This window comes from Hyperolius riggenbachi, chromosome 10 (assembly GCF_040937935.1).
Source record: "Hyperolius riggenbachi isolate aHypRig1 chromosome 10, aHypRig1.pri, whole genome shotgun sequence".
In the NCBI taxonomy this organism is placed as follows: Eukaryota; Metazoa; Chordata; class Amphibia; order Anura; family Hyperoliidae; genus Hyperolius; species Hyperolius riggenbachi.
Window position 1 is genome coordinate 220,891,573 of NC_090655.1, and position 27,473 is coordinate 220,919,045.

At 47.7% G+C, this 27,473-nt stretch overlaps 1 protein-coding gene and 1 long non-coding RNA gene across 3 annotated transcripts in view; one reads left to right on the forward strand and one right to left on the reverse strand.

The window, feature by feature from the left end:
* The window catches only part of LOC137534542 (uncharacterized), a 233,382-nt gene that overhangs the window by 122,152 nt on the left and 83,757 nt on the right, over window positions 1–27,473 (forward strand). The window lies entirely within an intron of this gene.
* The window catches only part of LOC137534535 (zinc finger protein 850-like), a 45,459-nt gene that overhangs the window by 2,367 nt on the left and 15,619 nt on the right, over window positions 1–27,473 (reverse strand). The window lies entirely within an intron of this gene.

A 27,473-nucleotide genomic window follows, 5' to 3' on the forward strand; every position in this document is an offset into this window, starting at 1 on the left:
AAAATTATTTATTGCCTACAACAAAACTCATTTTTTTTGTTTCCTTGGTACTTTTATTATACTGTGAGCAGCTGTTGGGAGCTTTTTTGTTGTTGTTTTGTGGGGGGGAAGGGGGGGTTAGTGTCTAACCATTAAAACTCATTTTTGAAAATAATTTGTTGCATAAAGTTAAATAATCGTACTCGATGCCAAGCCGCTGCAGCGAAAGCTAATACAATTTTGTGATGCATTAAAAGGGAAATAAAAACTCGAGATGCTAGCATAATATTGCCCCTGTTTAACTCTCTAGTAAGGCCACATCTGGAATATGGAATTCAGTTCTGTGCACCACATTACAGGAAAGATATTGCAGTTTTAGAGCAGGTGCAGAAACGAGCAACAAAATTGATACGTGGGATGGAAGGTATCGCTTACCAAGAAAGGTTAGATAAAGTGGGTTTATTTAGTCTAGAGAAAAGACGCCTTAGAGGGGATCTAATTAACATGTATAAATACATCAGAGGGCAATATAATACCTTGGCGGATGAGCTTTTTGTCCCTAGGCCTTCTCAAAGGACTAGAGGACATGATCTGCGCATGGAGGAAAAACGTTTTAGCCATTTATTTAGGAAAGGGTTCTTTACAGTAAGAGTGATTAACCACTTTATCCTTCAGGACGTAGCTCCTATGTCCAAATATGCATACTGGACGTAGGAGCTACGCCCATGAGAAAACGGAGCCGCCGGGGTCTGCAGGGCCGGAACCACCAGGGTGTGCTGGTCACCCATTAGCCCGGAGATCAATGAATGGGAAAGCAGTTCCCATTCATTGATCTAAGTCCCTTAGAACGATCGCTGGCTTCTATAGAGAAGCCACGATTGTTCTGTTACACATCCCCTCTTCACTTCCTGTAAGTACGCTTACAGGAAGCCTAAAAAAAAATTGTCTGTGGCCAAATAGTAAAACTACATCTACATACATTTTTATTAAATTGAATAGACATTTTTACATTTAAAATTAACTGTTTACCTCCCACACACACAAAAATATTTAAATACAATTTTTAATTAGAAAAAAATTATAATAAAAAAAAACATAAATAGTTATCTAAGGGTCTGAACTTTTTTAATATGCATGTCAAGAGGTTAAATTACTAATATTTTTTAAATTATAAGCTTGTAAATAGTGATGGACGCAAAACTGAAAAAATGCACCTTTATTTCCAAATAAAATATTAGCGCCATACAATGTGATAGGGAAATAATTTAAATCGTTTAATAAGGGGGACAAATGGGCAAATAAAATATGTGGGTTTTAATCATGGTAGCATGTATTATTTTAAAGCTATAACGGCCGAAAACTGACAATGATTTTTTTAAATTTTTCTCATAATATTCCTGTTAACCACTTCACAACTGAGGGGTTTTACCCCTTCAGCATCCGAGCAATTTTCTCCTTTCAGCTCTTCTTACATTCAGTCGCCTCTAACTTTATCATTACTTATCACAATGAAATTAACTAAAAAAAAATACATATATCCAGGCACATCGCCTCTAGTTAGGACATTAAATAAGTTATTAAGGAAAGGGAGGTGCTGAAGGGGGGTGAAGACAGCAAAAATCTATTAACCCTTCGCATTCTTGCATGAAAATGTTCAAACAAATGCATTCACAGATTCACTCATCCAGGCACCACTATTATTAGCAAATAAAGGTGCATTTTTTTTCAGTTTTGCGTCTATCCCTAATTACAAGCCCATAATTTATAAAGTAACAGTGTTATACTACCCTCTTTATATAAATATTTGAAGAGTTCAGTCCCTAGGGTAACTATTGTCACGGACGGTTGCGGGGCCGCAGGCGCGTCCTGGAACCGCCCGTGAAGAAAAGAACGATCGCACTCGATTCCCTGCATCGATTGCGCTTTAGATCAATAGAACCAAGATTTCATGTGTAGTATCCCTCTGCCTAGGAACAGCTGGGGATCTGTCTTAGCTGAAGTGAAAGCCTGGGGGGGGGAGGTGTTAATTAGCTTGAACATCTTCCCTGTGGAAGGCACAATTCCCCTTTCTGTTCTGGGAACCAGGTGACACCTAGCTGATCTCATGTAGATGTTAATTAACCAAAGGGTGATCAGGATGCCTAGGTGCAGCCAGGCAGGCTACGAATCCTCGGGAGGTCTTGACACCTTGCTCTCTGGTAAAGATCAAAGGGAAGTCAGCTGTTAGCAGCTAGAACACATCCTGAATAAACCTGAGTCTCATAGCATAATCCATAACTTCCCAGATCTGTCATATTTCTGGGGTTCCTGAGATGGCAGCTTCGCCAAACGTGGGGGAAGTGTAGCATGAGTCCCGATGCTGGTTCTGAGGAAGTTTCAGAACATTCTGCGGTAAGGACTGCCAGTTAGGCAGTTTGAAAGTGCCCTGATGATACCACAGGGGTCCCACCCCTCATGTCTGGTATCAGGGCGCTGGGTAAATCGAGGCAGACCTGAAAAAATTAGTAAATCTGCCCTGACCTGTACGGTTCTGTGAGATAGAGCCCATATATGGTTAAGGCATGATTTCTGGTCCCCCAGGACAAGGGGAGGACTCATCTCATGTTCTAAGGGGGTGTGTAGGCCCGCCCTCACTCCCTCCTACTGAATCAGGGGCATAAGAATGGCAGAGGAGCCAAACTCAGTGTCCTCCACCCTGAAAACATCTTGAACTCATCGGTGCCAGCTTGAGGATATGCTGGCATCCACCTGGTCTGAACTCTGAACTTTGATTGAAAGTTAAACCCAGAACTCTGATTTTCTCCCACACAAAGGACATCTTCCCAGGAACTAAGTATTTTTCTCCCTTCTTTTATTTTTTTATACTGGCTATTACTGTTTTAATAATTGTTGATTTTAATAATTGTCTGTATATATTAATTATTTATATTGCGTGAATAAACGACTTTATCCAAGTCATTCACTGTCCGCTACCCTGCTTATCAGCACACACAGAACTGATCCCGGGCCTCTGAAGATACGCTACTGTTTGTTTGTTGTTGGCTAGACAGAATACCGTGTGTTTAACCGTTTTATTCGCAGGACTAGTCAGTCAGTAAATCGGGTCCACTGGCCCATACCAGTGGTGGTGGCAGATACCGTGGAATCGTGTGTACGTTGTAATCACCCGTATCTCACAGGCGCCCTCCTGATTTGTCTGCGGCTAATTCTTAACGGTTCCTGCGCATTGACTGCGACCAGAGTTCGCACGATCTGTGCGCTGGCACCGTTTAGAAGGCTAAGTGTGGTCAGACCACTAGGGCTCCTGTGACAGTGTTAGGCAGCGGTTGGGACCTGTGTTGTGCTGAAAGTATCTAAGATAGCGCTAGCGCTATCGAGAAACGAACTAATTCGTTGGTGTAGCTGGAAGGCAATATATTTTTTATATATACAGAGAGACTGTGTAGCCAGTACCCCTCCCCCAAAGTTTTATTTTATTTGGCATGGAAATGTCCGGGAACTACCAGAACATGTGCCTAGCAGACCTGGAAAATCTTTGCGAAGAGAGGGGCATTGGCATCCTCCGCAAGACAAAACGGGACCTGATAGCAGACTTGTCCAGCAACTGCGGGAGCCGGGAGTGTCCGCTGAGGTGGATACCAGCCCATCTGACAATCGAGGGGAACCAGAGACTGAGAATCCTGGCCGTACAGAGGTTGTGCATCCTGAGGGCCCTGCACTAACGGCTACGCCAGAGACTGTCAGTATGGACCCCAATCCCAGAGTTTCTGACAGTACTCGCCCGGAACTGGCCAGTACTGGACTGTCCATGGGTGCTGACCCGGTAATGCAGCAGGCATTACAAAAGCTGATGGACACTGACCTGGACAAGTACCTGCAGTACATGCGCGAGGAGCGCCAATCTGCTGCTGCTGAACGCCACGCGGAGAGGGATGCCGCAGAGGCGCGGGAGAGACGACAGCATGAGCTCAACATGGCAAAGGTTCAACAGGCCAGCCGGAGTTCACCGCCCAGCCTCCCTGCTGAAGGAGCTGCAGAACCCGTAAGTGCAAAATTTAAATTTGCTAATATTGAAAAAGACACAGACATTGACTTGTTTTTGTGGTCTTTTGAAAAAGCATGCCGTCAGTATCGTCTGTCCCAAGACCAGTGGGCCAGACATCTGACACCTTTGCTGCGCTACAAAGCGCTTGATGCCTTCGCAGAATTGCCTGCGGAGAAGGATAATGATTATGCTGCTATAAAAGACGCTATCATTACTAAGTACCAGCTGACGCCAGAGGCCTATCGGAAAAAGTTCAGGGCCTGGCAGAAAAAGTCTTCTGATTCGTACCGAGATGTGGTCAGCAGCTTGCTCACCACACTCCGCCAGTGGACTCTAGGCCTCACCAAAGGGTCTTATGGCGTCCTGGAGGACTTGATAGTCCTCGAACAATTTCTGAACATTTGCCCTGCTGATGTACGACAATTTGTGTTGGAGCACAAGCCGGCGTCAGCAACTGTCGCTGCAGACCTCGCTGAGACCTTTGCAACTACCCGGGTGGCTGATACCCGCAGAACTGTCCCATCCAGCTGGAGAGGAGGTCAGCCCAATACCCCGGCAGACTCTCCTGCCCCTGTGAGCCATCAGCCACAGAGGCCACCCAGCGCAGCTGCTGCACCCAGGCCTGCAGCGCCTGGAGAGGTCACCTGTCACTACTGCCGCCAGCCCGGACACATGAAATTCGACTGTCCGGAGCGGAGACAAACACCCCCAGCACCTGGATCATCTGCATCACCTGTACCTCACCCACAGCAGAGGCAACCCGCCAGCGAACCACAGCCTGGATCATCAGATTTTGTCCTGTTTGCCCGCGGAAAGGAAATCCGCGACCGAACCGACCAGCAGCAACTTGTTAGAGTGAACGACAAAGTTGTCACCGGATTCCGGGACACCGGAGCTGACATCACGTTAGTTCACTCACACCTTGTGCCAAAGGAGAGCATCAGCTCCAGCCGATCCCTTGCCCTTACTGGAGTAGAGGGCACCCTTTTTCACATAGCCCACGCGAGGGTGAAGATGGATTGGGGGTTTGGAATCCAAAAAAAGGGTTGTTGGGGTTATGAAGGATCTCCCAGTCCCTGTGTTGCTGGGGACTGATTTGGGCAAGCTTGTGTCCTACTATGAACCTGCCACGACCGCCTTGTCGCTCACGGAAGGAGACGGACTCTCCACCCACCACCAGGTACTTTATACACTTGGGGGAGCACCAGGGGGAGGTGGGTTGAATGTGGCCAGTCCAAGGGTACCAGGTTCAATAGTGCCTGCTTCAAAGGCACCTGAGTTTGATGTACAGACTGCCTGTTGTGATGATGCTGTAACTGTACCTGAGTTTACTGTACAACCTGTCTGTAATGAAAAAATGTCTATACCTGTCAATGTCATTACTGCATGCAATGAGGATTTGAGTAATGTCCGTCTGTGCCATTCTGACAGTGTACCTGTGCTAGCAGTACCGCGCAGCTGCACTGCTCAGAACCCAACCTCAGAACAGGTGAAGGGGGTTCCGGCCTCCTCCCCCTCCTCTGACCGCAGGGATGAGACCTTTCAGCCGCTGGCCTCGTGTGACATGAGCCAGTTGGCTGAAACTGACAGCGCTGTACTCACAGCAGCACTACAAAGCGACCCAAGCCTGGAGATGCTCAGGCAGCAAGCCGCTGAGCCCCTCGCAGACGGGGCCGCTTTCAAGGTGTACTGGGAAGGTGGGAGACTGTACAGTGAGTCTGTACAGCCCCCTACAGGTAGATCCCACGCGAATACCAAATGGCTTGTGGTCCCGAGTGCGTTCAGGGGACATGTGCTGAAATCCGCACATGGTAATCCTCTGACAGGGCACTCGGGTGTCCACAAGACACTTGCCGGTATTCGGAACCAGTTTTATTGGCTCCGGATGAACAGGGATGTAGCAAACTACTGCAGGGCATGTGCCGTCTGTCAGGAGCTGGGAAGGTCCAGGGATTCCCGCGGGGTTCCCTTAGGTCCACAGCCACTTAGCAGGGGAACCCTGCGTGGGCTGGCTGTTGACCTAACCAACCCACTGCCCGTTGTCAGCAGTCCCAGCAGACACCACGTCCGACTGCAGTGGCGCAAACGCCCTGTCCAGAACGGTCCATGTCGGGTCAACCCTGAGGGTAGCAGACCGCGACCGGTCCCGGGGAACCGAGCCACAGGCTCCAATAGGTTTTCCCGCCGTACCGGCAACTCGAGGCCGTCAGCCAGGTTAGCGGCGCCGCCACACATCTTGCGGATGTGTGGCTAAGCCGCAGACAAGGGGGAGGGCTGTCACGGACGGTTGCGGGGCCGCAGGCGCATCCTGGAACCGCCCGTGAAGAAAAGAACGATCGCACTCGATTCCCTGCATCGATTGCGCTTTAGATCAATAGAACCAAGATTTGATGTGTAGTATCCCTCTGCCTAGGAACAGCTGGGGGATCTGTCTTAGCTGAAGTGAAAGCCTGGGGGGGGGGAGGTGTTAATTAGCTTGAACATCTTCCCTGTGGAAGGCACAATTCCCCTTTCTGTTCTGGGAACCAGGTGACACCTAGCTGATCTCATGTAGATGTTAATTAACCAAAGGGTGATCAGGATGCCTAGGTGCAGCCAGGCAGGCTACGAATCCTCGGGAGGTCTTGACACCTTGCTCTCTGGTAAAGATCAAAGGGAAGTCAGCTGTTAGCAGCTAGAACACATCCTGAATAAACCTGAGTCTCATAGCATAATCCATAACTTCCCAGATCTGTCATATTTCTGGGGTTCCTGAGATGGCAGCTTCGCCAAACGTGGGGGAAGTGTAGCATGAGTCCCGATGCTGGTTCTGAGGAAGTTTCAGAACATTCTGCGGTAAGGACTGCCAGTTAGGCAGTTTGAAAGTGCCCTGATGATACCACAGGGGTCCCACCCCTCATGTCTGGTATCAGGGCGCTGGGTAAATCGAGGCAGACCTGAAAAAATTAGTAAATCTGCCCTGACCTGTACGGTTCTGTGAGATAGAGCCCATATATGGTTAAGGCATGATTTCTGGTCCCCCAGGACAAGGGGAGGACTCATCTCATGTTCTAAGGGGGTGTGTGGGCCCGCCCTCACTCCCTCCTACTGAATCAGGGGCATAAGAATGGCAGAGGAGCCAAACTCAGTGTCCTCCACCCTGAAAACATCTTGAACTCATCGGTGCCAGCTTGAGGATATGCTGGCATCCACCTGGTCTGAACTCTGAACTTTGATTGAAACCCAGAACTCTGATTTTCTCCCACACAAAGGACATCTTCCCAGGAACTAAGTATTTTTCTCCCTTCTTTTATTTGTTTATACTGGCTATTACTGTTTTAATAATTGTTGATTTTAATAACTGTCTGTATATATTAATTATTTATATTGCGTGAATAAACGACTTTATCCAAGTCATTCACTGTCCGCTACCCTGCTTATCAGCACACACAGAACTGATCCCGGGTCTCTGAAGATACGCTACTGTTTGTTTGTTGTTGGCTAGACAGAATACCGTGTGTTTAACCGTTTTATTCGCAGGACTAGTCAGTCAGTAAATCGGGTCCACTGGCCCATACCAGTGGTGGTGGCAGATACCGTGGAATCGTGTGTACGTTGTAATCACCCGTATCTCACAGGCGCCCTCCTGATTTGTCTGCGGCTAATTCTTAACGGTTCCTGCGCATTGACTGCGACCAGAGTTCGCACGATCTGTGCGCTGGCACCATTTAGAAGGCTAAGTGCGGTCAGACCACTAGGGCTCCTGTGACAACTATGTTTTTTTTTTTTCTTTAATTGTAATTTTTTTATGTTTTTTATTACAAAAAAAATTGCTAACAATTGGGGAGTGTGGGAGTTAATTTATATAATGTAAAATAATGTGTTTGTATATGAAAAATGTTTTTGGATGTAGTTTTACTTTTTGGCCACAAGATGGCCACAGTACATTTTTGTTCACGCGACCTGTACCTGTAAGCGTCGGACGTACGCTTACAGGAAGAGGTATGAGGCTGGGAAACTTTTTCTCTTTTTCACAATGATCGCGCTGCTTCTCATAGAAGCAGCCGATCATTGCTGGGGGGATTAGATCAATGAACGGGAACGGTTTTTCCCACTTATTGATCTCCGGGCGGCAGCGCACATGAGCGTGAGAGCGCGCGTGCATGAGCAAGAGCGCGGACAGCGACGGTAACGGCAGGGAGTGCGTATATCTACGCTCCGGGCGGGGAAATTAAGTTAAAAGGAGCGTAGATATACTGTACCCGGGCGGCGAAGTGGTTAAAATGCATTTAGTATAAAATATTTCTTAGCAAAATGTAACACCCAAAGAAAGCCTGATTGGTGGCGGAAAAAACAAGATATAGCTTATTTCATTGTGATAATTAGTGATAAAGTTATTGGTGAATGAATGGGAGGTGAAAATTGCTCAGATGCATAAGGTGAAAAAACACTAAAGGCTGAACTGGTTAAGATGTGGAATGCATTGCCACAGGAAGTAGTTATGGCAAATTCTATACCTGCATTTAAAGGGGGCATAGATGCTTTCCTTGCATTGAAAGACATCCATGGCTACAATTACTAGGTAATGCCCAGTGATGTTGATCCAGGGATTTTATCTGATTGCCCTCTGGAGTCGGGAAGGATTTTTTTCCCTTTTGGGGGTAATTGGACCATGCTTTATAAGGGTTTTTTTCGCCTTCCTCTGGATCAACAGGGATATGTGAGGGAGCAGGCTGGTGTTATACTTTGTTCTCTGGTTGAACTCGATGGGCGTATGTTTTTTTTCAACCTAAATAACTATGTAACTATGTAAACATCCCACACCACACACACACACCACACACACACCCCACACACACAAACACCACACACACACCACACCACACACACACCACCCCCCCCCCCCACACACACACACACACACACACCACACACACACACCCCACACACACCCCACACACACACACACACACACACACACACACACACACACACACACACACACACACCATACACACACACCACACACACACACACACACACACCACATACACACACACACCACACACACCACATACACACACACACCACACACACACACACCACCCCCCCCCCACCCACACACACACACACACACACCCACACACACCACACACCCCCCACACCACACACACACACACACCCCACACACACACCCACACACCACACACACACCCCACACACAAACACACACACATACACCCCACACCCCACACCACACACATACACACACACACACCCCACACCACACACATACACACACACATACATACCCCACACCACACACATACACACACACACCCCACACCACACACACCCCACCCCACACATACCACATACACACCACACACCACACACAAACACACACACCCCACACCACACACACACACATCACATACACACACACACACACACACACACACACATCACCACCACCACCCCACACATACACATATACACACCACACCCACCCACACACCCCACACGCACACACACCCCCACACGTACACACACCACACCCCACACACACCACATACACACCACACCCCACACACAAACACACACACCCCACACCACACACACGCCACCCCCCCCCCCCCCACACACACACACACACACACACGCACACACACTACACACACACACACACACCACACACGCCCCCCCCCACACACACACCACACACACACACACACCACACACACACATACACACACACACACGCACACACACCACACACACACACACACACACACACACACACACACACACACACACCGCACACACACCTGACAGAGAGTCAGTGTACTGTGCAAACTTTATGGGGGTCAGTAGGTGCTCTCACCAACCCTTCATTTCCTAAATCATATGTGTATTTTGCTCTTTATCCAAATCTGATTTAATCTTCTGCTAATGATACTGTATTCTATTAACTCTATTAACAGACCAATGGGGAGCCCCTGGAAGGAAATTTAAATCACCTCTGTCGTGAAAATCTTAAAATTTAAAATGTATGTAAACACATACAATTAAGAAGTATGATTACTTTTCTCCTATGTTGCTGTCACTTAACCAGCTGAGCGGTCTGGACGAGCTCAGCTCGTCCAACACCGCCAGCGGCTGCCGCTCAGGCCCTGCTGGGCCGATTTTAATGAAATAAAAAGCAGCACACGCAGCCGGCACTTTGCCAGCCGCGTGTGCTGCCTGATCGCCGCCGCTCTGCGGCGATTCGCCGCGAGCAGCGGCGAAAGAGGGTCCCCCCAGCCGCCTGAGCCCAGCGTAGCCGGAACAAAAAGTTCCGGCCAGCGCTAAGGGCTGGATCGGAGGCGGCTGACGTCACGACGTCGGCTGACGTCGATGACGTCACTCCGCTCGTCGCTATGGCGACGATATAAGCAAAACAAGGAAGGCCGCTCATTGCGGCCTTCCTTGTTTATTCTGGGCGCCGGAGGCGATCGGAAGATCGCCTCCGGAGCGCCCTCTAGTGGGCTTTCATGCAGCCAACTTTCAGTTGGCTGCATGAAATAGTTTTTTTTTTATTTAAAAAAAACCCTCCCGCAGCCACCCTGGCGATTTAATCAGAACGCCAGGGTGGTTAACCTCCTTGGCGGTATGGACAAGCTCAGCTCATCCATGACCGCCGGAGGGCGCCACTCACGCCCCGCTGGGCCGATTTTCACAATTTTTTTTAACCACTTAAGCCCACAGGGTTGAAATTTTTTTACATCCGAGCAACTTTCACCTCCCATTCATTTGCCAATAACTTTATCACCACTCATCACAATGAATTGATCTATATCTTGTTTTTTCCGCCACCAATTAGGCTTTCTGTGGGTGGTACATTTTGCTAAGAGCCACTTTACTGTAAATGCATTTTAACAGGAAGAATAAGAAAAAAACGGAAAAAATTAATTATTTCTCAGTTTTCAGCCATTATAGTTTTAAAATAATACATGCCTCCATAATTAAAACTCACGTATTGTATTTGCCCATATGCCCCGGGTATTACACCGTTAAAATTATGTCCCTATCACAATGTATGGCGACAATATTTTATTTGGAAATAAAGGTGCATTTTTTCAATTTGCGTCCATCACTATTTAGAAGCCCATAATTTATTAAATCATATTGATATACTCCTTTGACATGCATATTTAAAAAGTTCAGACCCTTAGGTAACTATTTATGTTTTTTTTTTTTTATTATTGTAAACATTTTTTTTTATTTATTTAAACTTGTATGTGGGTATTTTTTGGTGTGGGAGGTAAACAGGTTTTTTTTTTTATGTATTTAAATTTGTTTATTTAATACTGTGTGTTTTTGGTGTAATTTGCTATTTCGCCACAAGATGGCCACAATCAAAAAGTCCTGGGAGCGATCAATCTCGCTGTCAGGCAGAAGAAAGGAGACCAGAGCTCAGAAAAGCCGCAGCGTCTGAAGAGACGCTGTCACCTTTTCTCCGGGGGGGTCCGATCAGCGAAAGGGATTTATAATCCCTTTCACTGATCGGTGGGCTAGCGGCCAGCAGCGGGGGCGCGCACGGGGGGCCCGCGGGAGCGTGCACGACCCGCGGGAGTGCGCGCAGCCTAACTGGGCTTAAGTGGTTAAACATGCAGCAAGCACTTTGCTTGCTGCGTGTTTGGTCCCGATCGCCGCCGCTCGCCGCCAATGCATCGCTCGCCGCCGCGTAATGACCCCCCCCGCCGAGACCCCTGCGCAGCCTGCCCAATCATTCGTAGGCAGCGCTGAGGGGTGGATCGGGACTCCGTCTGACGTCATCGCGATCGTCGTCATGGCGACGGGGGAAGCCCTCAAGGAAATCCCGTTCAGAACGGGATTTCCTTAGGAGGGTACGCACCGGCGGCGATCGAAGGTACGCACCGGACGCCACAGGGAGGGGGGCATCATGTAGCTAGCGCTAGGCTAGCTACAGGACTTAAAAAAAAAATTTAAAAACTGCTGCGCCGCCACCTTGGCGCAGTTAATAGAACGCCAGGGTGGTTAAAGAAGGTAGCAGAAATCTCACAGAACTGACAGGTTTTGGACTAGCCCATCTCCTCTTGGGGGATTCACAGGGAACTCTTTATTTTCAAAATGCAATTAGTGAATGGCAGTTGCTCCGTCCAACTGCCAAAAAAGGGTATGTTGAGCCAGGAGGCTGGACAGTATCTTTGTTTAAATCTTTTTTAGGAAGTGTCTTTATAAAGAATAAAGGCCATGCTGTCGGTAATGTCAGATTTCTAATACTTACTGTAAATGCCAGCAACAGAAGTAATTTATGGCTCATTTTACTCAGGAAGAAATGTACTTCTTATTTGTATGTGTTTTAAATTTTAAGATTTTCGTGACAGTTTCTCATTAACCATTTCAGTCCGCGGGTATTTTTCACCCTATGCAACAAAGCAATTTCCACCTCCCATTCATTCGCCAATAACTTTATCACTACTTATCACAATTAATTAATCTATATCTTGTTTTTTCTGCCACCAATTAAGCTTTCTTGGGTGGTACATTTTGTTAAGAATTATTTTTTTCTGAATGCATTTTCACATTAATATTAAGAAAAAAATGGAAAAAATGCATTATTTCTCCGTTTTCGGCCATTATAGCTTTAAAATAATACATGCTACCATAATTAAAACCCACGTATTTTATTTGCTCAGTTGTCTCGGTTACTACACCATTTAAAGAGACTCTGAAGCGAGAATAAATCTCGCTTCAGAGCTCATAGTTAGCAGGGGCATGTGTGCCCCTGCAAAACCGCCGCTATCGTGCCGCTAAACGGGGGTCCCTTCACCCCCAAACCCACCCCCGCAACACTTGGTTGTGGAATTGGTCGTTCCTGGAGGCAGGGCTAACGGCTGCAGCCCTGCCTCCAGTCGCGTCTATCAGCGGCGCATCGCCGCCTCTCCCCCGCCCCTCTCAGTGAAGGAAGACTGAGAGGGGCGGGGGAGAGGCGGAGATACGCGCTGACAGACGCGCGTGGGGCAGGGCTGCGGCGGTTAGCCCTGCCCCAACCAGGAAGAGGGGATGCGCTGCACGGATGGGGATTTGGGGGTGAAGGGACCCCCGTTTAGCGGCGCGATAGCGGCGGTTTAGCAGGGGCACACATGCCCCTGCTATCTATGAGGTCTGAAGCGAGATTTATTCTCGCTTCAGACTCTCTTTAAATTTTGTCCCTATCACAATGTATGGCGCCAATATTTTTTTAGTTTTACATCCATCACTATTTACAAGCTTATAATTTAAAAAATGTTTGTAATATACCCTCTTCACATGCATATTTAAAAAGTTCAGACCCTTAAGTAACTATTTATGTTTTTGTTTTTTTGTTTATCAAGTGTATTTTTTTTTTCAATAAAAAATGTATTTGGGTAATTTTTGGTGTGGGAGTTAAACAGTTAATTTTAAATGTAATAATGTGGATGGCCACAGTGAGAATTTTTTTTTCTTTTTGTCCTGGAAGTGAGAACTCGCTTCCAGGAAGCACTAGGAGGACGGGAAATGGGAGCGCGCCCGATCTCGCACAGCAGCTCAGCAGCTGCCGTCTGGACGTGACAATCACGCCCAGGCGGCAGGAATGGTTAAAGATGCTTTGAGCTCTGCTCTGCTATACAGCATGAAAGACCCCATCTGCACAAAGTTGGATGCCGACCTACTATCCATCTCCCCCTGCTCTTCCTCAGTGATGTCAGATAAGTTCTCCTCCTCCCCCCAGCCACAAACAATACCACGGGAAAGGTGAGCAGCACAAGCCCCCTGTGACGCCTGCTGCGGTTGTTCTTCCGCCTCCTCCTCTAAAAAAAAAAAAAAACACCTTCCTCATCTGACTCCTTTTCCCCAGTCGACTCTTCCTCCTCCTTACCCCTCCTCTGTGCTGTCGCAGGTGTTGATGACAAATCTTGTTCTGGTTGCCATGGTTCACACAACTCTTCCTCCTCTTCCTGTTTATGCTTGTCCACAGCTTTATCCACCACTCTACGCACGGCACGCTCCAGGAAGAAAGCATATGGGATCAAGTCGCTGATGTAGCCTTCACTGCTTCTCACCAGGTTTGTCACCGCCTCAAATGGAGGCATGAGCCTGCAGGCATTACGCATGAGTGTCCAGTACCTCAGCAAGAAATTCCCCAGCTCCCCAGAGTTTGACCTAGCACCGTAGCCCTACAGCTTCTCCTTGACGGCTTTCTCCTGTTGTAGCACTTGTACCACCTACACCAGGGAACAGCTTCTAGGGTGGGAACCACGTGCCCCCCCCCACCCCCTGAAGCCAGGCTTCTGACTAGTCTAGTCTGGGACCACATTCAGCAAGACCTGGATCCAGCCCTGAGACTCCGGTCTGGTCAGCGGCGAAGAGGATGCCGGGCTGGAGCCCGGGTGAGGCTAGGGAAGAAAGGCCTACGTTCAGCCATCCCCTCAGTCCTCCTGGCAAATGTCCAATCCCTCCCTAACAAAATGGATGAGCTGCGCCTCCTCTGCGACAGGAGAGACTTCAGCAGTAACACTCCGGCCCTCTGCTTTACGGAAACATGGCTGCATGCAGACATCCCCGAGAACGCCCTCCTTCTCCCAGGCTACAGCATCATCCGAGCAGACAGGGACCCTGTCCTTTCAGGGAAAAAAAGAGGGGGTGGCATCTGCTTTTACATCAGCTCCTCATGGTGCCCTACCCCCACGATACTCGATAGGAAGTGTTCTCCGGACTTGGAGCTACTACTAATCAACTGCAGGCCGCCATACTCACCATGGGAGTTTTCCTCTTACGTCCTTGCTGGAGTGTACATCCCCCCCTGATGCCGACGTCAAATCTGCACTACTGGTCCTAAGCAAAACCATCTCGCAGTGGGAGATATCCCTTCCGGACTCCCTATTCATAGTAGCGGGCGACTTTAACAAGGCCAGCCTGCGCCAGGAGGTGCCACGCTATCATCAGCATGTAGCCTGTCCCACCAGGGGCCGAAGTACCCTCGACCACTGCTACACGGCATTGAAGAAGGCATACAAAGCAGTCCCACAGGCAGCCCTGGGCTCCTCTGATCACTGTCTCATACATCTTATCCCTACCTACAGGAGGCGCCTAGAATCAGCTAAACCGACCGTCAAGTCCAACAAGGTGTGGTCAGATGAGGCCAAACTAAAACTTCAAGCCTGTTTTGAATGCACCGACTGGAAGTCCCTAGAAACGCCAAACCTGGACGAATGGGTGGATATCATTGCCTCATACATCAGTTTCTGCGAGGACTCGTGTGTACCAACAAAATCCTTTAAGGTGTATCCGAACAACAAGCCGTGGTTCACCAACAAGCTACGCCAACTGCGGAGACGCAAGGAGGCTGCACACAAGTCCGGGAACCGGGACTACAGAAGGCAAGAAATGACCTTAATCGGGAGCTGAGAGCTGCCAAAAAAAGAGTACGCTGAGAGAATAAGAATCAACCTATGCTCAAACAACTCACGAGCTGTATAGAAGGGACTGAAGGCCGCCACTAACTACAAGCCCCAACCCCAGCATGCAACACCCAGCCTAACACTAGCGGAAGAACTCAGCAGATTCTACTGCAGGTTCGAGAACCAGGTAACACCGGAAGGAAACCTGGCACCAGCTCCCCCTCCTCTGTGCCCTGCAAACAACATCCGGAGCCTGCCCTCTCCCTTTGTGGTGAGTGAGGCTGAGGTCATGCGCCTCTTATCAACACTAAATGCCAGGAAAGCCTCCGGCCCCGACAGAGTATCTCCAGCCTGCCTAAAAACCTGCTGTCGGCAACTTGCTCCCATCCTCTCTGCCATATTCACCAAGTGACTAGAGGTAGGCAAGGTCCCCGCATGCTTCAAGAGGTCAACCATCATACCTGTCCCCAAGAAACAAGGGGTCTCCGAACTTAACAACTTTAGGCCCGTGGCCCTGACGTCCGTCATCATGAAAACCATGGAGCGGGCGGTCCTAGCCCACCTTAAGCTCTCCACATCGCCCCACCTAGACCCCTACCAGTTTGCCTACAGGACGAACAGGTCCACCGATGATGCAATCAACATCTGTCTGGAACTCATCAACGACCACCTTGATAGGCCAGACACGTACGCTAGGATACTACTCTTGGACTTCAGCTCGGCCTTCAATACCATCTGCCCACGCATTCTCCAACGGGACCTGGCTGCACTTGAAGTCCACCCAAGCCTACAACTCTGGATCACGGACTTTCTCACCAACAGGTCCCAAGTTGTCAGACTGGGCGATATCTACTCCCAAGCTGCAACCACGAACACAGGTGCTCCTCAAGGCTGCGTCCTGTCACCACTGCTGTTCTCCCTCTACACGAACAGTTGCAGATCTGAGGCAGACTCTGTCAAGGTCATCAAGTTCGCTGACGACACCACCATCATTAGCCTTGTCACCAAGGATAATGTACAGGAGTACCGTCAGCAGGTGGAGAGAATCTGCAACTGGAGCAAGGAGAACAGGCTGGTGCTTAACACTGCAAAAACAGTTGAACTAATCATTGACTTCAGGAAGTCTGCTCACACCCCACCTCCAATTTATATTGAAGGCACTGAGGTAGCCAGGGTGCCCTGTGCCCGGCTCCTGGGTACAACCATCTCCAGTAACCTAAGCTGGAAGCCCAACATCACTGCCACCCAACGGAAAGCCCAGCAGAGACTTTACTTCCTCCGTCAGCTGAGGAAGTTCGGCATGACTCAAGCAATTCTAACCAGCTTCTACTCCGCCACCATCGAGTCGATCCTTTGCTCTTCCATCCTGGTCTGGTATGCCGGCGCCACCACTAGCAACAAGGACATACTACAGAGGGTCATCCGGTCAGCGGAGAGGATCATTGGGTGCCCCCTCCCTTCACTTGCCCTACTACACAACAAAAGGCTGAAATCCAGGGCGCTGAGGATCGCCAACGATCCCTCACACCCAGGCCACCGCTACTTCAGCATGCTGCCACTGGGCCGGAGGCTACGGGCCATCTCCACAAAAACCGCGAGACACAGGAATTCTTTTTTCCCCTCAGCGGTCAACCTCCTAAATTCTCTCCACATACTACCGTCAATTCAGGCCCCGAAGGACTGCGTGGCCGGCTACGCTACGGCTGATCAGCTGACCGGACCAACCGGCCCATAAGACTAACTGCCAGGCACCTCAGGTCACACTGGGGACTGCGATGCATATATTGTTTATATTGGAATGTTGTAATGTAATGTGTACTTGTTGCCTTACTGTCGCTGCCATCTATTTATGTCTCTTTCCATCTATGTCTCTCCCTGAGCTATATGTATTGTGCCAAAAATAATTCCGGGCATGACCCAGTCATGCTTGGTGAAATAAACGATTCTGATTCTGATAGCAGGCAGTGAAACATGAGGAGCGTTGAATTCCAGTGAGTCGGGCTATTGCAAATCAAGCGCCTCACCTGCAAGTTGCTTCTCTGCTGAATATCCGCCAAGTGTGCCATGGCCATGTAGGAACGCCTGAAATGCCCACACACCTTCCTGGACTGCTTCAGGACCTCCTGTAAGCCTGGGTACTTACACACAAATCTTTGGATTATTAGAATAAGCACATGTGCCATGCAGGGTACATGTGTCATCTTTCCCAAATTTAAAGCCGAAATGAGATTGCTGCCGTTGTCACACACCATGTTGCCGATTTCCAGGTGGTGCAGGGTCAGCCACTGATCCACCTGTTTGTTCAGAGCAGCCAGGAGAGCTGCTCCAGTGTGACTCTCGGCCTTGAGGCAAGACATGTCCAAGATGGCGTAACACCATGCAGCATAGGCCCTAGGGAGCTGGGGGTGTGTAGTTGGAGAGGAGATCGCAGCACCAGTAGAGTAGCACTGCCACTCAGCCAAGGAGGAGGATGACAGTGAAGCGGATGTAGCAGGAGGAATAGGAGGAGAAGGAGGTAGCAGGAGACCAAGCCATGGAGATGTCACAACTAGGTCCACTGCACAGCCACGTACTCCCTGCTTGCCAGTGGTCACCAGGTTGACCCAATGTGCTGTATAAGTAATGTACCTGCCCTGGCCGTGCTTTGCAGACCAGGCATCCGTGGTCAGATGGACCCTTGACCCAACGCTGTGTGCCAGAGATGACACCACTTGCCTTTCAACATCACGGTACAGTTTGGGTATCGCCTTTTTTGAGAAATAATTGTGGCCTGGTATCTTCCACTGCAGTGTCCCAATCGCCACAAATTTTCGGAAAGCTTTAGAGTTCACCAGCTGGTATGGTAACAGCTGGCGAGCTACTAGTTCCGCCACGCAAGCTGTCAGACGCCGAGCCAGGGGGTGACTGGCAGACATTGGCTTCTTCCACTCAAAGATTTCCTTCACGGACACCTGGCTGCTGTGGGCAGAGGAGCAGGAACCGCTCAAGGTGGGAGGCGGAGTGGAGGAGGGTGGCTGTGAAGGTGCAAGGGATAAAGCGGCTGAAGATGCTGCACCTGAAGGAGGAAGAGGAGGCAGAGGGTGGCTTTGCTGTTGTGTGCTGCTTTTCCTCAGGTGGTCATCCCATTGCAGTTTTTGCTTTTTCATCATGTGCCTTCGTAAGGCAGTTGTCCCTATGCGGGTCTTGGTCTTTCCACGGCTCAATTTTTGGTGGCAGAGAGTACAGATGGCATCGCTCTCATCGGAGGCAGACACATACAAAAATTTCCCCACCACTGAGCCCTGGGATGATGGCACTGTGGTGGTGGCGGCAGCAGCTGACCTTGAACGGCATGTTGGCTGGCTGTCCATAGGTAACGATACATGCCGCCGGACACTGACGACAAGCTCATCCTGCTTCTTTCAGCAACTCGTCTCCTCCTACTCCTCTCTGACTCCCCCACTGAACTGTCCCCCTGTTCACCTCCTCTATTGGGAACCCACGTGGCATCCATGGCAGTATCATCATCATCATCATAATCATCCTCCACAGCTTCGATTGTATCAGACACCTCATAAACTGCAACAACAGCAGGTATTTCATTATCCTCACACCTTACGTCCATAGTGACGCCTAACTCAGACATATGAGGTGGTGTAACTTGCTTAGTGCTTTCATCTTGTTGTAACAATAATGGCTGTGAATCAGTTAATTCCCCACCAAATAAATCCTGCAAAGTGTCAAATGTAGCGGATGTGGTGCTAGTATTAGCGCTGGTGGCTGTGGAAGATGAGGTGTTTTGTGTTAAATAGTCAACTACGTCCTGACAATCTTGGAAGTTGATGGCACGTTCCTTCTAAACACTGTACTTTGGTCCAGGGCCACACGAAATCCCGTCAGCACGACCTCGAACAGACCTGCCGGGTGGCCTGCCTCTGCCTGTTTTGTCCATATGGGGGGGGGGGGGGGATGAAGTAAAAGGTATGCACTGACTTGACTAATACAATGTGCAGTCACACAGATGCAGTGAAAGGTATGCAGTGACTGCTGGTATAAAACAATGTGCAGTCACACAGGTGCAGTGAAAAGGTTGCAGTGACTGCTGGTATAACAATGTGCACTCACACAGGTGCAGTGAAAATGGATGCACTGACTGCTGGTATATAAAACAGCATGCGGTCACACAGATGCAGTGAAAGGTATGCAGTGACTGGTATTACAATACAATGTGCAGCTGTCACACAGGTGCAGTTAAAAGGTATGCACAGACTGGTATATAAAACAGCGTGCTGTAACACAGGTGCAGTGAAAGGTATGCAGTGACTGGTATTATAATACAATGTGCAGCTGCAACAGTCACACCAGTGCTGTGAAAAGGTATGCACTGAATGTGCTGGGCCTGGCACAGTATAGCAATTAGCAAGGGCCAGCTGCGACAGACAGGGCTTTATATGCAGTGTCAGTGGGCCATACAAAAAAAAAAACACATCACAAGAACATTAGCTCTCAAAAGAGCTGTTTTGGGGTGCTTTTCATCAACAAATAGCAGCAAGGAGCAAGCTAACAGACCTCCTAACCATCACTTTCCCTATCTCTCCCATGTCTCTCCCTTCTTTCACTAATACTGCAGCACACAGTGTGAGAACATGACTGACGCTGCTGCCTTATATAAGGAAGGGGGGGGGGCTCCAGGAGGGAGTATAGCCTGATTGGCTGCCATGTGTCTGCTGACTGTGATGTAGAGGGTCAAAGTTTAGCCCAATGATGTAGTATAGGGGCGGGTCGAACTCGCATAAAGTTCAAATTCGATCGCGAATGCGAACCAGCGATGTTCACGCGGATAAGTTCGCATGCGAACCGTTCGGGACCTCTCTACTCAAGACCATATGCTGTTACCTCATAACCACAGTTCCTCTAGGCCTACAAAAACTCTAAACCTAATACTTTCTTATAACATTTTTAAAACTAACAATATCATACATTAACCTTTTCAGGACCGGCCGCCTACCCCCCCTTAAGGACCAAGGCATTTTGCGCGGGAGGGGGTGCGCACGTTTGGGGGGGTCAGGCGGCCGGATCCCGTGTGTGGCTGGCTGGATTGGTGTCCCCCCATGGTGGCCTGTGACCCTCCCCCCTTCTGCCAGCAACTTTCACTTACCTTCCAGGCTCCAGCGATGAGCCGCACGGGACCCTCTTCTCCGGCCGGCATCTCCGTTCTGTCTGATGATCAGTTCCAGGTCGCAGCTTGATGACGTCATCAAGCCGGGACCCGGCGCTGACGTCAGATGGAGCGGAGATGCCGGCCAGAGCGGAGGGGGGTGCCGATCGTCGCGGGAACGGCAGGGAGGTAAGTGGATCCTCTTCTTTTCCCCCCCTGCCGCCGCAGCTGTCAAACTGATCACTATGATCCGACGGCGATCGTAGTGATCGTGTGATCAGCAGCCATACGCAATGGCTGCTGATCACTCGGGAGAGATGTCGGCTGTCATATGACAGCTTAATCTCCCCCTCCGGGTGCGCACGATCGCGTCGGGAGCGGAAATTGCGGGCCGGCGTAGATTCTACGCCGCATCAGGCTAGAACAGCCACAAGTGCGGCGTAGAATCTAATGCACGCGGTCCCGAAAAGGTTAAACAGTAGAAGCAGTAAGTATAGTGTTGTACCGTACATTAAACATTAAACATACATTAAAACAGAAAAATAAGGATCATGCTTTAAATGTGTCAAATAGTTTGTTTTTGTCTAGACATCTTAGATTTCATATCTCCGGCTTAATTTATATTCTGTATCAAAAATGTTAAATTAGTGTAATCCAGGTCACAAGAAATACCTCCTTAATTTTCTTCATGCCTAAGTACTTTCATTCCTGACTGGTATTACAATACAATGTGCAGCAGTCACACAGGTGCAGTTAAAAGGTATGCACGGCAGTGTTGCCAACTCATCCCTTTAATTACTGAAAGGTGCAGTTAAAAGGTATGCACAGACTGGTATATAAAACAGCGTGCGGTCACACAGATGCACTGAAAGGTATGCAGTGACTGGTATTACAATAAAATGTGCAGCAGTCACACAGGTGCAGTTAAAAGGTATGCACGGGCTGGTATATAAAACAGCGTGCTGTAACACAGGTGCAGTGAAAGGTATGCAGTGACTGGTATTATAATACAATGTGCAGCTGCAACAGTCACACCAGTGCTGTGAAAAGGTATGCACTGAATGTGCTGGGCCTGGCACAGTATAGCAATTAGCAAGGGCCAGCTGCGACAGACAGGGCTGTATATGCAGTGTCAGTGGGCCATACAAAAAAAAACACATCACAAGAACATTAGCTCTCAAAAGAGCTGTTTTGGGGTGCTTTTCAGCAATAAACATCAGCAAGGAGCAAGCTAACAGACTTCGGGCCTGATTCACAAAGCAGTGCAAAGTGTTTGCACGCGAGTGAAAACCCCTTTATCACGCCTAAACTCAGTTTAGGCATGATAAGAAGAAACTCGCGCGAATTAGCACCCGGCGCTTCGCGCGAAGCTCCCATTAAGCCCTATGGGACTTTGCGCGTACGCGTGGTAGCTTCGCACGAGTTAGAGCACAAAGCGGTGATAAGCTTTCAAAGTTAAACTCAATGATGTAGTATAGGGGGAGGGTCGAATTCGCATAAAGTTTGCGTTCAACTGCGAACGCGAATCCGCGTTGCTTGCGTTCGGGCCATCTCTATTCTTAAAACAGAAGGTATTTGTGATTATTCAAATTAGAATGAGCATATGATGTCTCCCCGATGCATCACTGCTGAATATGCAAATCATCCTTTGTTGTCCCTGTAAACTAGCCACACCTCTAGAACTGCTGGAATGCAAAGATGTGTCAGCTTGTTAATTGTACAGAGCCACAATAATCTAACATGCATACAGACTGTTGAAGGGCCAGTGCACACCAAAAAGCGCTAGCATAAGAACTAACCGCTCTTTTTGAAGTGATTTTTCAGAGAGATTCTAGGCATATGCCTAGCGATTTTCTAATCATGCTTAGCAATTTTTGGAGCATTTTGGTGTAGCGTTATTTTTTGTTACAGTACAGCTGTAACTGGACAGCTTCTGTAACAAAAACGCTTGGAAAATTGCTCTGATCTAGAGATTTTCAGAGCGATTTTCTACTTTACTGTACTTAACATTGAGGCCGAATCGTCTCAAAAATCAGCAAAAATGCTGCAGGACCCGCGTCTGCATTTGCGAAAAAAGCACATCGCTCTAGTGTGCTCCATCCCATTCAAATACATTAGCCAAGTGCTTTTCAAAGCGCTGGCATTTTTTAAAAGCACTCAGAAGCGCTCTTGGTGTGCTCCATCATCACTGCATGGCATGGATTATTGTGGCTCTAGGGTAGGACCTGAAGCAAACTGCAGTAATAGCTGGAGCGGGGAGCGCAGACCGGGGGAGCCAGGTGAGGGAGGGGGGGGGGTCCTCCCCACCTCCCCACCGCTGTGCCTGCTGCCCCCTTCCTGCTCAGCAACCCCCCTCCCACAGCCAGGGCTAGGCGGGCATGCCCCCATCCCCCCCCCGCCTCACAGGCGGCCCAGGGCTGCACCTATAGTTTTTAAAATAAACAATACTACTATAGATAAAACCCCAGATTTTATATGCCCCGTTGTCATTGCTATCAGAACATTTAAATTATGTTCTATTACACTGTATGACGACAACAAAATATTTAAAAATAAAGGTGTATTCTTTCTGTTTCTACCCTATCAATAATTACAAGCCTTTATTTGCTTACATAACAATAATATACCCTTATTACGTACATATTTAAAAAAACTCAGACCCTAAGGTAACTTACTATTTATGTATTTTTTTAAAACTGTCTTTTTTTATTATTATTTTGTTCATGTGCTTATGGCTAATGTTTGGTGACTATGAGGGGGTTAATTGGGTTTTAATAATAGAGTCTGGAGTGTAAAAAAATTATTATATAATGATTTGTGTAGTACAGCTAAGAAATAATACATTAGGAGCAGAGACATAAGTCTAATATTGCTTCCAGTACAGGAAGAGTTAAGAAACTCCAGTTGTTATCTATGCAAAAAGAGCCATTGAGCTCCACGACTTTCAAAGTCGCAGAGAGCTCTGTCTTCTGAAGCTTATTATCTCAAGTGTCTGTGAATGTATGTTCTTTTTCTCTGCAGAGAAGGGTTCAAAAGTTCACTAGCCTGCTCTGTAAAAACATTTAGAATGCCGAGTAGTGTGTAAACTGAAAAAAACGATAAAACTGAAAATAAAAATATGAGAAGCTTTTATTTGCTACTAATGTTTTAGTAATTATCCGTACAACACAACCAATTCATTATATCATCTTTTTTTTTTGCTTCAGTGTGTCTTTAAATGTATTTATTTTCATTTTTTTTTTACTTTAATATTACTTTTGGCCACTTGATGGTTCTGTACACCCTCCTGGAAGTTACCAGGAAATGTACAATTTTTTTCTTAGTACTGAATACTTTTACCTTTATGCAGGGCTGTATTTAGGGTTTGGGCTCCCCTAGGCACCCCAGACCTATGACGCCCCATCTCCCGAAGGACATTGGCGCCACGGCGAAAAATTGAATGTAGTGAGCGTGTCCATAACATACAGTGGGTGTGGCCAATTAAAATTTCCTCGTAAGAGTGCAACCTAAAGTCGGTGGGGCCATGTTTTCTCCCCAGATATGAGTAAAGTGACCCTAAAAAAGCAAGTAGGAAATGTTCCCAAAAAAACCTGCACACATTAGCCAGTGTTCTCTCGCACAAAGTAGTGGTAGGTATGAGAAAAGTCATGATAAAGATTTGATCTTCTTGTTCCTATGACAGACAATTTGTTTTGTAGAAAGAGAAATCTAGGCCAAGGTAGCCAAATATCCATGTTTAGTAAAGGATATGTATTAATCAGATTATATGAAATAGGCCTGAACTTGTGCTCATAGCTCCCAACTGTCCCTTTTTCGGAGGGACAGTCCCTTTTTGGGAGCCCTGTCCCTCTTTCCCTCTTTCACCCTCATTTGTCCCTCTTTCAGGACTTTGTCCCTCTTTCTATGTATATATATATATTTCTCTACTAAACATGTGTTTGATTGACTCTAAACTTTATTCCCAACCTTTAAATTGATATATTACTAATTTTAAAATGTTACTATGAAGGAAAATGAACCAGGATAGAAAGGACCAGTGTGGTTTGAATTATAAAACAACATATGTTTCTTATGAAATCTTTATGGTATGCGTGACTAGAGGTGTAGTGAGGGCGTGGCCAGGGGTGTGGCAGGGGCATGGCTTAAGTGTCCCTTTTTCTCATCTCAAAAAGTTGGGAGGTATGCTTGTGCTCCTCTGTTGTACTTTGTCTGACCAAGGACATTCTGTTGAAATGTTTGTACGTGATAAGTTCTTGGGAATGTCATGGGACAGGAACCACAAAAACAGAAGTTTTTGCAGGACTATTGATTGTGACATGGCCTAGTTCCTTTTTCTATAGGTCCAGATGTGTTCTGAATTACCACAATGACCGCAAGAATTTCACAAGTAACGGAGCTAGTGGGTGGAGATTTCAATTTAAATATAGGAGGAGATTTCCAGGAACAGGCTGTTAACTGTTTGTGTACTGTATTGATTATCAACTTGTGATTGGTTTTTGTAATAATAACAAATATCCTGGCCAGCCCCAGGGCATGCATATTTCTGCATAATGTGACCCTATAAAAACTGCTGTAGTACATGATATGATCAGATTTTGTATCTCACTTCTGCCTATACCAATGGCCATTGGTATAGAAATAAAGGTTGTCACTTTGAGAGGTGTGTCCAAGTCATTTCTGTCAATTCCATCTCTGACAGTTAGTAACATGACTATGTTTTCTGCAAAGTGCTGCAGAAGATGCCAGTGCTATATAAATACATGATAATATGGTAGGACATTAGACTTTGGCAGGATTAGATTGTGAGCACCTCAGAGGACAGTCAGTGACATGACTACCTACACTGTGAAGTACTGCTGAAGATGGCAGTACAATATAGTACAGTAGTATGGCAGCATGGTGGCATAGTGGTTACCGCTCTCGCCTTGCAGCGCTGGGTTCCCGGTTCAAATCCCAGCCAGGTCAACATCTGCAAGGAGTTTGTATGTTCTCCCCGTGTCTGTGTGGGTTTCCTCCAGTTACTCCAGTTTCCTCCCTCATTCCAATAACATACGATAGAGATAAGTTAATTGGCTTCCCCCTAAAAATTGGCCCTAGACTATGATACATACATACACATATGACAATGGTAGGGATTTGATTGTGAGCCCCTCTGAGGGAAAGTTAGTAGCAAGACAATACACAATACAATACAAGACTGTACAGCGCTGCGTAATATGTTGGCGCTATACAAATAAATAGTATAAGTACGGTTTAAGTAGCCAGGTCTATAGGTGTCCCCAGTATAGACATATTATAGATGTTCCCAGTATAGATAGCCAGGTCTATAGGTATCCCCAGTTTAGGTAGTAGTCAGGGGCGTAGCTAGAAATCACTGGGCCCCCTTGCGAAAATTTGGATGGGGTCCCCCCCCCATAGGTGCCAAACAATCATAATGGGGCAGCATTTCACTATAAAATAATTGTAATGGGGCAGTGTTTCACTATAAAATAATCGTAATGCAGCAATGTTTCTGTGAGTGCGCGGAAAAGCCGCCGCGTGTGCTGACAGCTGTAAGGAATTTAAGCATAAGCACATACACTGTCAGCCATTTTGTGTCATAGCTGCCATGCTCTTCTAATGGTGGCCACTAATGATCCAATCTTTTTCATCCAATCTTACCAAATCTATGTAGTATAAGGGTAAATTGAGTAAATATATTGAATGGATACTTCAGGCAGTTACCTTATATTACATAGAAATGGTAAGATTGGATGTAAAAGATTGGATCAGTAGTGTCCACCTTAAGTCTCTGAGTTACATTACATATTTCTTTAGATCATAGCTTAAACATCTAGGGAACATTTCTTGCCAGTAACTTCATCCTCACTTCTGCTTTCCTGTGCTTTTTCTGTCCTCCTCTCTGAGCATACAGGAAACTTTTAACCGCATCGGCCGAATGAAACTGAGAATGACTTTGAGCGTATCACCCTAACTGTCAATAGAACCCTAACACCCCCCCCCCCCCCCTTGTGTTGATTGATGACCAACCTGAGTATGAGATTGAGAAGATTCTGGACTCACGGCTTGTGCAGAACTCCGTGCAGTATTTGGTTCACTGGAAGGGATATGGCATAGAGGAGAGAACTTGGGTGCCAGAATGTCGCATGCACGCAGAGGAGTTAAAAAGGGAATTCCGACTTCCGGTTCCGGCGCCTACATGGAAGGGTGAGCGAAGCGGAGCTCCTCTGAACCCTTCGTCACGCAGCAGCCAAATCTGCAAGCAGACACCTGGTATCTACCACCCCAGGTGCCAACAACCTTTCCCAAGCCTCAGAGATCCCGGATGGATCGATACTTGACACGTGGAGCGGCAAAAAAGGGAGAACGAGAGCGGGGCTCTGAACAACAAGTGCGCGGCAAGATGGCGCCTCATCCTGACACATACGCCACGGAGGAATCCTCGCAGCAGGAATGGGACGAAGAGCCGGAGCGAGAGAGGCAGAACAAGAGAACTCCTGCAGCACAAAGGTACAAGCACATGGCCAAAGAGGTGGCGAAATACATAATGCCAGACCTACACGCCATTATTGAGTCAGCCGTTACACAGTCGCTGACCGCCATTACCAGAGAACTGCAGGCACATACAAAACAAATAACGGAGGCGCAAAAGCGCATTTCACAATGCGAGGATGATGTCTATGAAGCTTCTCAACAGCTAAAAGAGTCTCGCAGACAGAATGCCATCTTTCATGAGCGTATCGAGGATCTAGAAAATAGATCTAGGCGTAGCAATCTACGCATAGTAGGCCTCCCGGAGTCAGTCAAACCTGACGAGCTTAAAGAGTTTTGTGAGGTCACGCTGCCCAACCTCCTCTCCATTTCTGACCAATGTAAGACAGAAAGAGCCCATAGAGTGGGTCTGCAG